The sequence below is a fragment of the Neoarius graeffei genome, chromosome 5 (genome assembly GCF_027579695.1).
Source record: "Neoarius graeffei isolate fNeoGra1 chromosome 5, fNeoGra1.pri, whole genome shotgun sequence".
Lineage (NCBI taxonomy): Eukaryota > Metazoa > Chordata > Actinopteri > Siluriformes > Ariidae > Neoarius > Neoarius graeffei.
In genome coordinates this window covers 79552317-79569274 of record NC_083573.1, presented here as the reverse complement: position 1 = coordinate 79569274, position 16958 = coordinate 79552317, and the positions used below count along the sequence as shown (strand labels likewise).

Below are 16958 nucleotides of genomic sequence, written 5' to 3'. Positions count from 1 at the left end.
CTGTAGTATACTGTCTGGGATGCAACTAGTTGTTTGCTTGGTGTAATAATACACAGATGCTAGAATACTAGTTTAATATGCTGTTTAGTGCTGTAGTATACTGTCTGGGATGCAACTCATTGTTTGCTTGGTGTAATAACACATAGATGCTGGAGTACTAGTTTAACATGCTGTTTAGTGCTGTAGTATACTGTCTGGGATGCAACTACTTGTTTGCTTGGTGTAATAATACAGAGATGTTGGAGTACTAGTTTAACATGCTGTTTAGTGGTGTAGTAAACTGCCTGGGATGTCAATAGTTGTTTTCTTGGTGTAATAATACATAGATGTTGGAGTACTAGTTTAACATGCTGTTTAATACTGTAGTATTCTGTCTGGGATGCAACTAGTTTTTTTTCTTGCTGTAATAATACATAGATACTGGAGGACTAGTTTAACATGCTGTTTACTGATGTAGTATACTGTCTGGGATGCAACTAGTTGTTTGCTTGGTGTAATAATACATAGATGTTGGAGTACTAGTTTAACATGCTGTTTAGTGCTGTAGTATACTGCCTGGGATGTCAATAGTTGTTTTCTTGGTGTATTAATACATAGATGTTGGAGTACTAGTTTAACATGCTGTTTAATACTGTAGCATACCATCTGGGATGCAACTAGTTTTTTTCTTGCTGTAATAATACATAGATGCTGGAGTACTAGTTTAACATGCTGTTTAGTGGTGTAGTGTACTGTCTGGGATGTCAATAATTGTTTTCTTGCTGTAATAATACATAGATGCTGGAGGACTAGTTTAACATGCTTTTTAGTGCTGTAGTATACTGTCTGGGATGTCAATAGTTGTTTTCTTGGTGTAATAATACATAGATGTTGGAGCACTAGTTTAACATGCTGTTTAATACTGTAGTATACTGTCTGGGATGCAACTAGTTGTTTTCTTGCTGTAATAATCCATAGATGCTGGAGTACTAGTTTAACATGCTGTTTAGTGCTGTAGTATACTGTCTGGGTTGTCAATAATTGTTTTCTTGCTGTAATAATACATAGATGTTGGAGTACTAGTTTAACATGCTGTTTAGTGCTGTAGTATACTGCCTGGGATGTCAATAGTTGTTTTCTTGGTGTAATAATACATAGATGTTGGAGCACTAGTTTAACATGCTGTTTAATACTGTAGTATACTGTCTGGGATGCAACTAGTTTTTTTCTTGCTGTAATAATACATAGATGCTGGAGTACTAGTTTAACATGCTGTTTAGTGCTGTAGTGTACTGTCTGGGATGTCAATAATTGTTTTCTTGCTGTAATAATACATAGATGCTGGAGGACTAGTTTAACATGCTGTTTAGTGCTGTAGTATACTGTCTGGGATGCAACTATTTGTTTGCTTGTAATAATACATAGATGCTGGAGTACTAGTTTAACATGCTGTTCAGTGTTGTAGTATACTGTCTGGGATGCAACTAGTTGTTTGCTTGGTGTAATAACACATAGATGTTGGAGTACTAGTTTAACATGCTGTGTAGGACTGTAGTATACCGTCTGGGATGCTACTAGTTGTTTGCTTGGTGTAATAATACATAGGTGCTGGAGTACTAGCTTAACATGCTGTTTAGTGCTGTAGTATACTGTCTGGGATGCAACTAGTTGTTTGCTTGGTGTAATAATACATAGGTGCTGGAGTACTAGCTTAACATGCTGTTTAGTGGTGTAGTATACTGTCTGGGATGCAACTAGTTGTTTGCTTGGTGTAATAATACATAGGTGCTGGAGTACTAGCTTAACATGCTGTTTAGTGCTGTAGTATACTGTCTGGGATGCAACTAGTTGTTTGCTTGGTGTAATAATATATAGATGCTGGAGTACTAGTTTAACATGCTGTTTAGTGCTGTAGTATACTGTCTGGGATGCAACTCATTGTTTGCTTGGTGTAATAACATAGATGCTGGAGTACTAGTTTAACATGCTGTTTAGTGCTGTAGTATACTGTCTGGGATGCAACTAGTTGTTTGCTTGGTGTAATAACACATAGATGCTGGAGTACTAGTTTAACATTCTGTTTAGTGCTGTAATATACTGTCTGGGATGTCAATAATTGTTTTCTTGCTGTAATAATACATAGATGTTGGAGTACTAGTTTAACATGCTGTTTAGTGCTGTAGTATACTGCCTGGGATGTCAATAGTTGTTTTCTTGGTGTAATAATACATAGATGTTGGAGTACTAGTTTAACATGCTGTTTAATACTGTAGTATACTGTCTGGGATGCAACTAGTTTTTTTCTTGCTGTAATAATACATAGGTGCTGGAGTACTAGTTTAACGTGCTGTAGTATACTGTCTGGGATGTCAATAATTGTTTTCTTGCTGTAATAATACATAGATGTTGGAGTACTAGTTTAACATGCTGTTTAGTGCTGTAGTATACTGCCTGGGATGTCAATAGTTGTTTTCTTGGTGTAATAATACATAGATGTTGGAGTACTAGTTTAACATGCTGTTTAATACTGTAGTATACTGTCTGGGATGCAACTAGTTTTTTTCTTGCTGTAATAATACATAGATGCTGGAGTACTAGTTTAACATGCTGTTTAGTGCTGTAGTATACTGTCTGGGATGTCAATAATTGTTTTCTTGCTGTAATAATACATAGATGCTGGAGGACTAGTTTAACATGCTGTTTAGTGCTGTAGTATACTGTCTGGGATGCAACTATTTGTTTGCTTGTAATAATACATAGATGCTGGAGTACTAGTTTAACATGCTGTTTAGTAGTGTAGTATACTGTCTGGGATGCAACTAGTTTTTTTTTCTTGCTGTAATAATACATAGATGCTGGAGTACTAGTTTAACATGCTGTTTAGTGCTGTAGTATACTGTCTGGGATGCAACTAGTTGTTTGCTTGGTGTAATAATACATAGATGTTGGAGTACTAGTTTAACATGCTGTTTAATACTGTAGCATACCATCTGGGATGCAACTAGTTTTTTTCTTGCTGTAATAATACATAGATGCTGGAGTACTAGTTTAACATGCTGTTTAGTGCTGTAGTATACTGTCTGGGATGTCAATAATTGTTTTCTTGCTGTAATAATACATAGATGCTGGAGGACTAGTTTAACATGCTTTTTAGTGCTGTAGTATACTGTCTGGGATGTCAATAGTTGTTTTCTTGGTGTAATAATACATAGATGTTGGAGCACTAGTTTAACATGCTGTTTAATACTGTAGTATACTGTCTGGGATGCAACTAGTTTTTTTCTTGCTGTAATAATACATAGATGCTGGAGTACTAGTTTAACATGCTGTTTAGTGCTGTAGTATACTGTCTGGGATGTCAATAATTGTTTTCTTGCTGTAATAATACATAGATGTTGGAGTACTAGTTTAACATGCTGTTTAGTCCTGTAGTATACTGCCTGGGATGTCAATAGTTGTTTTCTTGGTGTAATAATACATAGATGTTGGAGTACTAGTTTAACATGCTGTTTAATACTGTAGTATACTGTCTGGGATGCAACTAGTTGTTTGCTTGGTGTAATAATACACAGATGCTAGAATACTAGTTTAATATGCTGTTTAGTGCTGTAGTATACTGTCTGGGATGCAACTCATTGTTTGCTTGGTGTAATAACACATAGATGCTGGAGTACTAGTTTAACATGCTGTTTAGTGCTGTAGTATACTGTCTGGGATGCAACTACTTGTTTGCTTGGTGTAATAATACAGAGATGTTGGAGTACTAGTTTAACATGCTGTTTAGTGGTGTAGTAAACTGCCTGGGATGTCAATAGTTGTTTTCTTGGTGTAATAATACATAGATGTTGGAGTACTAGTTTAACATGCTGTTTAATACTGTAGTATTCTGTCTGGGATGCAACTAGTTTTTTTTCTTGCTGTAATAATACATAGATACTGGAGGACTAGTTTAACATGCTGTTTACTGATGTAGTATACTGTCTGGGATGCAACTAGTTGTTTGCTTGGTGTAATAATACATAGATGTTGGAGTACTAGTTTAACATGCTGTTTAGTGCTGTAGTATACTGCCTGGGATGTCAATAGTTGTTTTCTTGGTGTATTAATACATAGATGTTGGAGTACTAGTTTAACATGCTGTTTAATACTGTAGCATACCATCTGGGATGCAACTAGTTTTTTTCTTGCTGTAATAATACATAGATGCTGGAGTACTAGTTTAACATGCTGTTTAGTGCTGTAGTGTACTGTCTGGGATGTCAATAATTGTTTTCTTGCTGTAATAATACATAGATGCTGGAGGACTAGTTTAACATGCTTTTTAGTGCTGTAGTATACTGTCTGGGATGTCAATAGTTGTTTTCTTGGTGTAATAATACATAGATGTTGGAGCACTAGTTTAACATGCTGTTTAATACTGTAGTATACTGTCTGGGATGCAACTAGTTGTTTTCTTGCTGTAATAATCCATAGATGCTGGAGTACTAGTTTAACATGCTGTTTAGTGCTGTAGTATACTGTCTGGGTTGTCAATAATTGTTTTCTTGCTGTAATAATACATAGATGTTGGAGTACTAGTTTAACATGCTGTTTAGTGCTGTAGTATACTGCCTGGGATGTCAATAGTTGTTTTCTTGGTGTAATAATACATAGATGTTGGAGCACTAGTTTAACATGCTGTTTAATACTGTAGTATACTGTCTGGGATGCAACTAGTTTTTTTCTTGCTGTAATAATACATAGATGCTGGAGTACTAGTTTAACATGCTGTTTAGTGCTGTAGTGTACTGTCTGGGATGTCAATAATTGTTTTCTTGCTGTAATAATACATAGATGCTGGAGGACTAGTTTAACATGCTGTTTAGTGCTGTAGTATACTGTCTGGGATGCAACTATTTGTTTGCTTGTAATAATACATAGATGCTGGAGTACTAGTTTAACATGCTGTTCAGTGTTGTAGTATACTGTCTGGGATGCAACTAGTTGTTTGCTTGGTGTAATAGCACATAGATGTTGGAGTACTAGTTTAACATGCTGTGTAGGACTGTAGTATACCGTCTGGGATGCTACTAGTTGTTTGCTTGGTGTAATAATACATAGGTGCTGGAGTACTAGCTTAACATGCTGTTTAGTGGTGTAGTATACTGTCTGGGATGCAACTAGTTGTTTGCTTGGTGTAATAATACATAGGTGCTGGAGTACTAGCTTAACATGCTGTTTAGTGGTGTAGTATACTGTCTGGGATTCAACTAGTTGTTTGCTTGGTGTAATAATACATAGGTGCTGGAGTACTAGCTTAACATGCTGTTTAGTGCTGTAGTATACTGTCTTGCATGCAACTAGTTGTTTGCTTGGTGTAAGAATACATAGATGCTGGAGTACTTGTTTAGCATGCTGTGTAGTACTGTAGTATACTGTCTGGGATGCAACTAGTTGTTTGCTTGGTGTAATAATACATCGATGCTGGAGTACTAGTTTAATATGCTGTTTAGTGCTGTAGTATACTGTCTGGGATGCAACTAGTTGTTTGCTTGGTGTAATAATACATCGATGCTGGAGTACTAGTTTAATATGCTGTTTAGTGCTGTAGTATACTGTCTGGGATGCAACTAGTTGTTTGCTTGGTGTAATAATACATAGATGCTGGAGTACTTGTTTAGCATGCTGTTTAGTGCTGTAATATACTGTCTAGGATGCAACTTGTTTTTTGCTTGGTGTAATAATACGGTACATAGATGCTGGAGTACTAGTTTAACATGCTGTTTAGTACTGTAGTATACTGTCTGGGATTCAACTAGTTGTTTTCTTCGTGTAATATGCATGCATCCTGGAGTACTTGTTTAATACGCTGCTTAGTACTGTGGTGTACTTTCTGGGATGAAACTAGTTATGTCCTTGCTGTAATTATACATAGATGCTGGAGTTCTAGTGTAACACATTGTTTCGTGCTGTGGTGTGCTGTCTGGGATGCAACTAGTTGTTTGCTTCTCTGTGGCCTTTGTGATGTACAAAAACATCTTTTGCGATAAAAGCCTACCAATATCTCTTAAAAGGAAAGTTTTCAACCAGGTTATCATCCCAACGGTCACCTATGGCTCTTTGACTAAGGCGATGGAAAATAAAATTCTAACAATGGAGAGATCAATGCAAAGATGCGTGTTAGGAATAGAACTCAAGGATAGAGTATCATGTAACCAGGTGTTTGAAAAATACCCACACAGTTAACTGAATACACTAAAAGAAAAGAGACTTTTTATTTTCTCTATCTTTATTGGTTTCACATCAGCAACTTGTTAATTATTCTATTGTAATTAAATGCACCATTCAGTTCACATAACCACACGTATTAGGGGTGCTTAGTCTCAGCAGCCAATCCGAAGCTACGTGGGTCACGCTCAGCTTTTTGCCACGGGAACGAAAAGCAAGTGCGTGCTTCTTCTGGTCTTTTCCAAGCTCAGCCGAGAAGCGAGGCAGCTGCATGCTGTGAGAAGAGAACAAAAATGGTAGAAAACGCGGAGATAACCTGTGAAAAGGGAGAATAAAGAGGGTCGGAACACATCCACTGGAGGCACGGAGCCGTGTGACTGAACAAAGGAGAAACGTTACGTTGGTAAGACGAGTCAAACATCTGAAGGAAAAAAGCTTGTTTACGTTTACCGTCGTCCTCCATGCTGATGCTAGTTCTGTACCTTACAGGCTAATCGTTTACCCTTCGTCTGGAGAGCTGTTACGAAGCGTGATACCAGCGTGTTCCGCCTTGATATTCACAGAGCAACGGTGAGAAACGTGCCATTTCAGTTGCCCTGGTGCTATTTACCCCCTTGTTTACTGAGTGCTGAAACAAAGTAGTGGTCATGTTAACGTTATGAGTGAACTGAAGCTGAATGATGGTGCAACGTTTCTGAACATATTTACAATGTGGTAGCTGAATTCATGCTGATGTGTATATGTAATTTAAAGAGAGAAGTGTTTACTCTTCCTAATGCCAATTTAAAGGGAGGAGTGTTTATTTTCCTAATGCCAATTTAAAGGGAGGAGAGAGTAATTTCATATGTCGTGATGAATATAATGTTTATTTGCACTATGCAACTACAGTATTGAAAACTTTAATGCTACTCAGCTGAGTAGCTGTGTGTAAAGTATCTAGAGGGTAATTTTTGGTGCATTTCTCTTTCATGAATGAATAGGCCTTTACTGTAATGTAAGAGTAAATTAAGCACACTTCTGTAATACCTCTAAGTCTTAAGCCAGAAGGGTACTTTTGTGTTATTTGCACATAGTTCTGTTATGGTTATGATAAATGACATTTTGAATGTTGATAATACTGAGTGTTAATGGGTACTAATACAAGTATTATTGAGGCACTGTTCACACAGACAGCAAGTAAATATGTGAGCACTTTAACACTTAGTTCTCAAAGATGATGCACTTAAGATTGAATGTTGTACAACTATATAAGAAAGAGATATAAGATTTGAGTAGAGATAATTCATGTCAGAATTAGATGTTAACGGTGTACATCTTTTGACATTTAGATATTCCGAATGATGCATCTACGAATGAGTGGTATTGAATGTATGCTTTTTGACCTTGCTTGTAGGTCAGGTTTTTTTAGTTGACAGCAATTCAACTGTGGTCCAGGACAACCTTCTGGCTGAAACCGATGGCGAGCCAAGTTCCCTGAAGAAAGTCAAGCACCAGGATATACACGTACCCATTCATACTCTCATTGAACAGTTAGATTACAATACAAGGAACCTTGGAATTTGAATTGAACTGCGGTAACTCTGAAACAGAGCACCTGAAGAGAACTTTCCATTCCATTTTATTTTTAAGGGCCCAGGGACAATATTTTATTTTTCTCGTGTGCACACTACCTTTTATTTTTCTAATTGTTTGGGGTATTTTGTACTTTGTAAACAATATAAGAGTGGCTACTCAACTTTCACTTCTGTGTCTGTCTCATTATTGTTGCTCAGCATTATGGCTCCTGTCGAATTTAGCATCTGATACTGGCCCAGGTTTCATTACTATTCTAAGTCATTATTATCCTGTTACATTGGTAAAATTGGTTACAATCAGTTAGACAAATATGTGAAAGAACTGGTTTTGCTGACATTCTAGTAGAAATTTAAAAAAAGGAAATGGAGATGGGCAGGCCACTTAATGCGGAGAACCGATAACAGATGGACCATGAAAACAACAGTATGGCAACCGCAAACTGGCAAAAGAAAACAAGGCCGGCAGAAGAAACTATGGCAGGAATAGCTTGAAGCATTTGGAGGTTGGGAGAGAATTGCAGGCAACTGGAAGGAATGGAAGAATTTAGAGGAGGGCTTCATCCACCAGTGGATAGATACAGCCATAAACTAAACTAACTAAACTAATAATACATAGATCCTGGAGTACTAATTTAATACAGTGGCGCTTGAAAGTTTGTGAACCCTTTAGAATTTTCTATATTTCTGCATAAATATGACCTAAACCATCATCAGATTTTCACACAAGTCCTAAAAGTAGATAAAGAGAACCCGGTTAAACAAATTGGGACAAAAATATTATACTTGGTCATTTATTTATTGAGGAAAATGATCCAATATTACATATCTGTGAGTGGCAAAAGTATGTGAACCTCTAGGATTAGCAGTTAATTTGAAGGTGAAATTAGAGTCAGCTGTTTTCAATCAATGGGATGACAATCAGGTGTGAGTGGGCACCCTGTTTTATTTAAAGAACAGGGATCTATCAAAGTCTGATCTTCACAGCACATGTTTGTGGAAGTATATCATGGCACGAGCAAAGGAGATTTCTGAGGACCTCAGAAAAAGCATTGTTGATGCTCATCAGGCTGGAAAAGGTTACAAAACCAGCTCTAAAGAGTTTGGACTCCACCAATCCACAGTCAGACAGATTGTGTACAAATGGAGGAAATTCAAGACCATTGTTACCCTCCCCAGGAGTGGTTGACCAGCAAAGATCACTTCAAGAGCAAGGTGTGTAATAGTCGGCGAGGTCACAAAGGACCCCAGGGTAACTTCTAAGCAACTGAAGGCCTCTCTCACATTGGCTAATGTTAATGTTCATGAGTCCACCATCAGGAGAACACTGAACAACAATGGTGTGCATGGCAGGGTTGCAAGGAGAAAGCCATTGCCCTATAAAAATAACATTGCTACTCGTCTGCAGTTTGCTAAACATCACGTGGACAAGCCAAAAGGCTATTGGAAAAATGTTTTGTGGATGGATGAGACCAAAATAGAACTTTTTGGTTTAATTGAGGGGCATTATGTTTGGAGAAAAGAAAACACTGCATTCCAGCACAAGAACCTTATCCCATCTGTGAAACATGGTGGTGGTAGTATCATGGTAGTATCAACGACCCTAAGCACACAAGTCATTCTACCGAAGAATGGTTAAAGAAGAATAAAGTTAATGTTTTGGAATGGCCAAGTCAAAGTCCTGACCTTAATCCAATTGAAATGTTGTGGAAGGACCTGAAGCGAGCAGTTCATGTGAAAAAACCCACCAACATCCCAGAGTTGAAGCTGTTCTGTATGGAGGAATGGGCTAAAATTCTTCTAAGCCGGTGTGCAGGACTAATCAACAGTTAGCAGAAATGTTTAATTGCAGTTATTGCTGCACAAGGGGGTCACACCAGATACTGAAAGCAAAGGTTCACATTCTTTTGCCACTCACAGATATGTAATATTGGATCATTTTCCTCAATAAATAAATTACTTCCTTACTTCTGCCTGTTATGCCTGACTGGCAAGTAAGGCAGCAACAAAAGCCCTCCACTCCTGCCTGTTTTGGGCTATTCTCTGGATGGTACCCCATGCGTGTCCCCATGTTTTCAGTTCTCCCTCCACCGTTCTGCATCAGGTGTTCTTTGGCCTAGCCCGTTTTCTATTTCCCTCAGGTGTCCAATGCAGAGCTGTTTTTGCATTGTCATTCTTTTCCCTTCTGAGGACATGCCCTATCCACTTCCATCTCCTTCTCACAAGTATAGTTCCCATGCTCTCTTTTTCACATTTACTCAGTAGTTCTTCATTTGAGATCTTATTTGGCCAAAATATTCTCAGGATTCTTCATAGTTTTTTGTGTGGAAGATGGATAGTTTGTTAAGGTCATCTTCTGTCATTCTCCAGCATTCTGATGCATATAGAAGGGTGGAAAGGACACAGCTCTGATACAGTTTCAGTTTGGTCTTAATACTGTATTGCTGAGACTTCCAGACATTATTGAACATATTGAAGGCATATCTAGCTTTACTGAGTCGGTTCTTGATATCTTTACCTGTTCCTCCCTCACTTCTAACAATGCTTCCCAGATAGGTAAACTCCTCCATTGTTTGTAGAACTTTGCCATTTACCTTGATTGGGGGCAGGTTCTGAGTGTTTAAGGTCATAACTTCTGATTTCTTTTGGCTGATTGTCAGGCCAATCTGTTGAGCAAAATCACTGAGGCGAGATGATTTCTCCTGCATATGCTGGTACGTAATGCTAGATTGTCTGCAAAATCTAAGTCTTCCAGAAATTAAAAGAGAGTCCATCGTATACCTCTGTTTTGATCTTCTGTTGTTCGTCGCATCACCCAATCAATGGCAAGGTTGCAGAGTAGTGTTGACATCACACACCCTTGTCTCACACCGGTCATCACTGCAAAACTGTAATCACTGTTCCCCACACGGCATGTAAAGTTGGTATAAAAACTTTTGATGACAGAAACCAAGTGCTGGGGGATCCCATATGCTCATAGTATTTGCCATAAGCTGTCCCTGTGGAGGCTGTCCAAGGCCTTCTCAAAGTCAATGAAATTGATATAAAGTTGCCTCTGCCATTCTGTGCATTGCTCAATGATATTACGGAGTGCAAATATCTGCTCTGTACATCCTCTTCCTTTTTTAAAACCTGCTTGCTCATTATGAAGCTGTTGGTCCACTGCACATGTTAGTCGTTAGATAATAATTTTCCCTAGTATCTTACTTGGGATTGATAAGAGTGTGATTCCATGCCAGTTACTACAGTCCCTCAGGGAGCCTTTTTCTGGGATCTTCACAATTTTTCCTTTTGTCCAGTCGTCAGGACCCTTGGCTTTCTCCCAGATGATGTCAAAGAGTGGCTGTAGAAATCCAGGTGTAAGTATTGGGTCGGCCTTGAACAGCTCAGCATTAAGGTTGTCTTGACCGGGGGCTTTTCAATTATTCAAGGTCTTTATAGCTGCTCTTATCTCTCCTCTGGTTGGTGGGTCGGTACTAATGTCCAGATCAACTTCTGCTTCCTGTATGTCAGCCTCTGCTGTTGGTGGTGGTTTATTTAAAATTTCACTGAAGTGCTCTGCCCATCTAGCATCTTGCTCTGCCTCAGCCGTAAGAAGTCGTCCTTGTTTGTCTGTGATTGGTGTATCGGTGGTTTCTCTATACTTGCCACACACTACTCTCGTGATATTACACACTTTTCCTTGTTCGCATCTTCCAGCTGCATCCTCTCCCTCTCTTGCGAGATTGTCCATAAATGCTCGTTTGTCTGCTCTAACCTTTTTTCTGATTTCGCAGTTGGTCTCCTGGTATTGCAGCTTGTATTTTTCTTCCAGCCTATTGGATTTTACATCGTTCATCTGCTTCTTTATAGCTCTTCTTCTTTTGATTAACTGCCAAGTGTCTGTTGTTATCCACTCTTTTCTTTTCTTCTGCTGGGTCCCTAGGCATGCTTCACTTGTCTCCTGGTAGGCAGTTTTTACCTGTTCCCATTTGGTGTTAACTTCATCTGTGTCAGGATGTGTGTGATCTTCCATGCTTGCCAGTGCTTGAAATCTGTTCTTTAACCGTAGTACAAATGCATTCTTCACTTTTAGATCTGGTAATTTCTCTGTTACATTGTGGCCTGACTGTCTTCTTCACTCTCGTTTTCCTCAATTTCACTTTCAATACTGCTACTACAAGGTGGTGATCACTACCAACATCAGCTCCTCGTTTTACCCTCACCTCAAGTAGAGATCGTCTCCAGGTCCCGTTGATCAGTAGGTGGTCAATCTGATTTCGGTCTCTTCCATTTGGTGAATACCATGTCAACTTGTGAATGTCTTTGTGTGGAAAGAGAGTCCCTCCAACAACAAAATCATAGGTGGTACAAAGTTCCAATAGCCTTTCACCGTTTTCATTCCTATTACCACAACCCTCTTTTCCCATGGTTCTTTCGTAGGTGGTATTGTTGTTCCCAACTTTTGCATTCAAGTCTCCCATTACAATTTTCAGATCATGTCTTGATGCGCTTTCCAATTCTGTCTGCAGCTGCTCGTAAAATTCATCTTTGACATCTTCATCATTGTCGTTTGTTGGGCCATAACACTGGATGATAGTGGTGTTAACCTGTGTACCTTTCATTCTGGTCTTGATAAGTCTGCTGTTGACTGGTTTCCATTCAATAAGGCTCTTCTCTATGCTTTTCCTCAGTGTGATGGCTACTTCCTCACAATGTTGACTGTCCTTTCCTGAATATAATACTGTTTCGCCTGTGGTGGTTCTCATTTCTCCCAACCCTGTCCATCTGCTCTCACTTATGCCAAGGATATCCAAGCTATAACGTCTCATCTCAGATGTTACTTGTGCTAACTTCCCAGTATCGTACATTGTCCTTACATTCCAAAAACCAATCTTTATCTTCATTTTGGCACTCAGAACTCCCATCTTCCTGGTAGTGGCTTCATTGTAGCTTTCATATGGGCTTCATGTGACTCTGGAAGCTTATCGCACCCAGTAGTAGTAGGTCTATTTGTTGCTGTTTCCGTAACGTTTGGGTTTTTATGGGCTGGGGTTGTTAGCCCTATGCCCAACCCCCAACCTGGAGGACAAGGGATCATCTTAGTCTTCTCTACCACTCGACCTGTCCAATATGATTGAATTTACGGCATAGCTCTCAGGGTCATTGAGATGCACAAGCCCCCATACCATGACAAGGTGATGATCCAGTGGGGGTCAATAAATAAATGACCAAATATAATATTTTTGTCTCATTTGTTTAACTGGGTTCTCTTTATCTACTTTTAGGACTTGTGTGAAAATCTGATGATGTTTTAGGTCATATTCATGCAGAAATATAGAAAATTCTAAAGGGTTCACAAACTTTCAAGCACCAGTGTAATTAAGTGTTCAAAAAATCTATTTAAAAAATTAATAATGTTTTTTGTAGTGCAGTAGAATATCTTTCTGCAGTCTTGTGAAGGAAAGAATGGTATTCTATTCTTTGATGAAGGAACATTTCTGAACTTTAATCAAATTAACATACTGCATCTGCTCCACACAATGTGCCTTATGTTCCAGGCACTTTATCACATAGTGCTCAAGGCTATCCTGTGACATCTCCATGATGATTCTTGCTCCTCTGGCTCACACAGCTGATTGACTGATCTATTTGCTAAAGAGGTTAAAAACTCAGGTTTTAATTTCTCTATTCCTGGTATTAATTGCTCTACAGGACTGCACTTATTGGGGTAAAAATTTGGGAAATGCATTTTGAGTCATCTTCAGCAGTGTACATGAATGGTTTAAATGACTTGTAGCCTTGGTGCCTGGATAGATGACTTGCAACCACATGATCAAACTGTGTTACGTCATGAGCATCCGCCATGATGGTGGATATACAAAGCAACTAGGATGTCAGCTGCTGAAAGCGTGTCTCTAAACGATACTGAATTTTCTCAGTATTACCACGATTTGAATGGACAAGCGAAGAGTCAATACAAAGAGAAGATAGATATGTGTAGTTTTGACCTATATTATTTAAAAAAGTCAGACTTTTCTGAAGATAAGACGCTTCTACCGACCATCGAGTACCCAGATATCGCGTTCTATCTGGTTTGGCTACCGAAGAATCAAGTCCGACCTTAGACAAAACATAGCCCATTTTCTGAGTGGGTGTCCAGTCTGGATTGGTTCTATCGTATAATTTTGCTGGCGCTCCTAGAAGCAAAACGGTAATACACGTGTTAAAATTATAACAACGACTGAGTGAACCATGACAAGAGAACACTCGTTTTATAGCAAAATTCGAGCAACACGAAATAAAATTCTTCCATGATATTACCGAGAAAGCTTTTGAATCTCACCTGAGATAAAATGATTACTGCAAACACGAGCTGTTTTGGTTTTAGCCTCTGTTAGATCAACCCTGTCGATGTTGTTCAGCCATGCTCGTCTCCTCTCTGAACTAAGCCTCAGAGTTTTCTTGCCCTCCTTCTGAATCATGGACGGAATTCTAAAAAATTGGAACGTGCCACAGTCACGAGTACTGTTATGACCACAACCATATACAGCACAAAGATATGGCAGAGCTAAAAGAACACTTAAAGCAGTGGAAAAACAAAGTGTTGTGCACGCGTGACTATGTTTTGTAGAGAATGTCACTTGACCTTGCATTTGTACAGTGGTGCTTGAAAGTTTGTGAACCCTTTAGAATTTTCTATATTTCTGCATAAATATGACCTAAAACATCATCAGATTTTCACACAAGTCCTAAAAGTAGATAAAGAGAACCTAGTTAAACAAATGAGACAAAAAAAAGACTCGTATGTCAGAATGCTGTTTATAGACTTCAGCTCAGCATTCAACACAATCATTCCTCAGCAGCTCATTCATAAACTGGACCAGCTGGGACTCAATACCTCCCTGTGCAACTGGTTGCTGGACTTCCTGACGGGGAGACCACAGGCTGTACGGGTTGGCAGCAACTCCTCCAGCATCATCATGTTGAACATGGGGGCCCCCCAAGGATGTGTGCTGAGCCCCCTCCTCTTCACTCTGCTGACCCATGACTGCACACCAACATTCAGCTCAAATCTCTTCATTAAGTTTGCGGATGACATGACTGTAGTGGGTCTCATCAACAATGGCGATGAGACAATCTACAGGAGTGAGGTGAGCCGCTTGGCCATGTGGTGCAAGGACAACAATCTCCGCCTGAACGTGGAGAAGACGAAGGAGATTGTTGTGGACTTCAGGAAAGCACACACCCAGCATGCTCCACTATCTATCGACGGTGCTGCAGTGGAGAGGGTGAGCAGCACCAAGTTTCTGGGTGTGCACATCTCTGAAGACCTGTCCTGGAACAACAAAACCGCATCACTGGCCAAAAAAGCCCAACAGCATCTGTACTTCCTCCACAAACTGAGGAGAGCAAGAGCCCCGACCCCCATCATGCACACATTCTACAGAGGCACCATCGAGAACATCCTGACCAGCTGCATCACCGTGTGGTACGGCGCCTGCACCGTGTCCTGCTGCAAGACTCTGCAGTGCATCGTGAGAGCAGCTGAGAGGATCACTGGTGTCTCTCTCCCTTCTCTAATGGATATATATAACTCCCGCCTCACCTGCAAAGCCATCAGGATTGCAGGTGACCCCACCCACCCATCTCACAGCCTCTTCAGCCTGCTGCCGTTGGCGAGGAGACTGCCGAGTCTCCTGGCCAAAACCAGCAGGCTCAAGGACAGTTTCTTTCACCAGGCAGTCAGGAGGCTCAACTCCCTCCCTGTTCTGCCCCTCCTCCCCCCTCTGCTCCCTGCCACAGATTCTGCTCGCACACCCCCCTGCCCCCCCATTCAGCATCTGACATGTCACCATCACAGTTCCCACCCCCCCAACACACACACACACACACACACACACACACATATATATATATATATATATATATATATATATATATATATATATATATATATATATATACTCTCAACGTTCATTAACACACTGAACTCAGGGACTGCACATTTCACTTTACCTCACTCATTTGCACTATTCCGCACTACCTCATCTTAATAGCTATAAGTTTGTTTATTCTGCTTATCTCATGTTTACCTGCTATACCTCAAGTGCCCTTGAATGTTTATTTGCTTCAATATGTGTGTGTGTGTGTGTGTGTGTGTGTGTGTGTGTGTGTATATATGAGTGTTTAGTCTATGTCTAGTTCTTATCTAGAGTGTTTATACTGTTTGTATTGTTGATTTCAATTATTCTATTTTTTTATTTATTGCATAGCCTGTTTGCACCGTGGGTCAGAGAGGACTGTAATTTCATCTGTGCTGTATGTCAAGCATGTATAGCATATTTGACAATAAAGTTGACTTGACTTGACTTGAAAATATTATACTTGGTCATTTATTTATTGAGGAAAACGATCCAATATTACATATCTGTGAGTGGCAAAAGTATGTGAACCTTTGCTTTCAGTATCTGGTGTGACCCCCTTGTGCAGCAATAACTGCAACTAAATGTTTCCGCTGTTGATCAGTCCTGCACACCGGCTTGGAGGAATTTTACCCTATTCCTCTGTACAGAACAGCTTCAACCCAGGGATGTTGGTGGGTTTCCTCACATGAACTGCTCACTTCAGGTCCTTCCACAACATTTCGATTGGATTAAGGTCAGGACTTTGACTTGGCCATTCCAAAACATTAACTTCATTCTTCTTTAACCATTCTTCGGTAGAATGACTCATGTGCTTAGGGTCGTTGTCTTGCTGCATGACCCACCTTCTCTTGAGATTCAGTTCATGGACAGATGTCCTGACATTTTCCTTTAGAATTTGCTGGTATAATTCAGAATTCATTGTTCCATCAATGATGGCAAGCCGTCCTGGCCCAGATGCAGCAAAACAGGCCCAAACCATGATACTACCACCACTGTGTTTCACAGATGGGATAAGGTTCTTATGCTGGAATGCAGTGTTTTCCTTTCTCCAGACATAATGCTTCTCATTTAAACCAAAAAGTTCTATTTTTGTCTCATCCATCCACAAAACATTTTTCCAATAGCCTTCTGGCTTGTCCACGTGATCTTTAGCAAACTGCAGATGAGCAGCAATGTTCTTTTTGGAGAGCAGTGGCTTTCTCCTTGCAACCCTGCCATGCACACCATTGTTGTTCAGTGTTCTCCTGATGGTAGACTCATGAACATTAACATTAGCCAATGTGAGAGAGGCCTT

General features: G+C 39.7%; 1 long non-coding RNA gene across 1 annotated transcript; it reads left to right on the top strand.

The window, feature by feature from the left end:
• The first annotated feature begins 6462 nt into the window (after window positions 1-6462).
• Window positions 6463-7772, top strand: LOC132886138 (uncharacterized). Its single transcript, XR_009654665.1, has 3 exons — window positions 6463-6589; window positions 6676-6756; window positions 7580-7772. It is a non-coding gene; the product is annotated as an uncharacterized LOC132886138 (long non-coding RNA).
• The last annotated feature ends 9186 nt before the right edge of the window (window positions 7773-16958 follow it).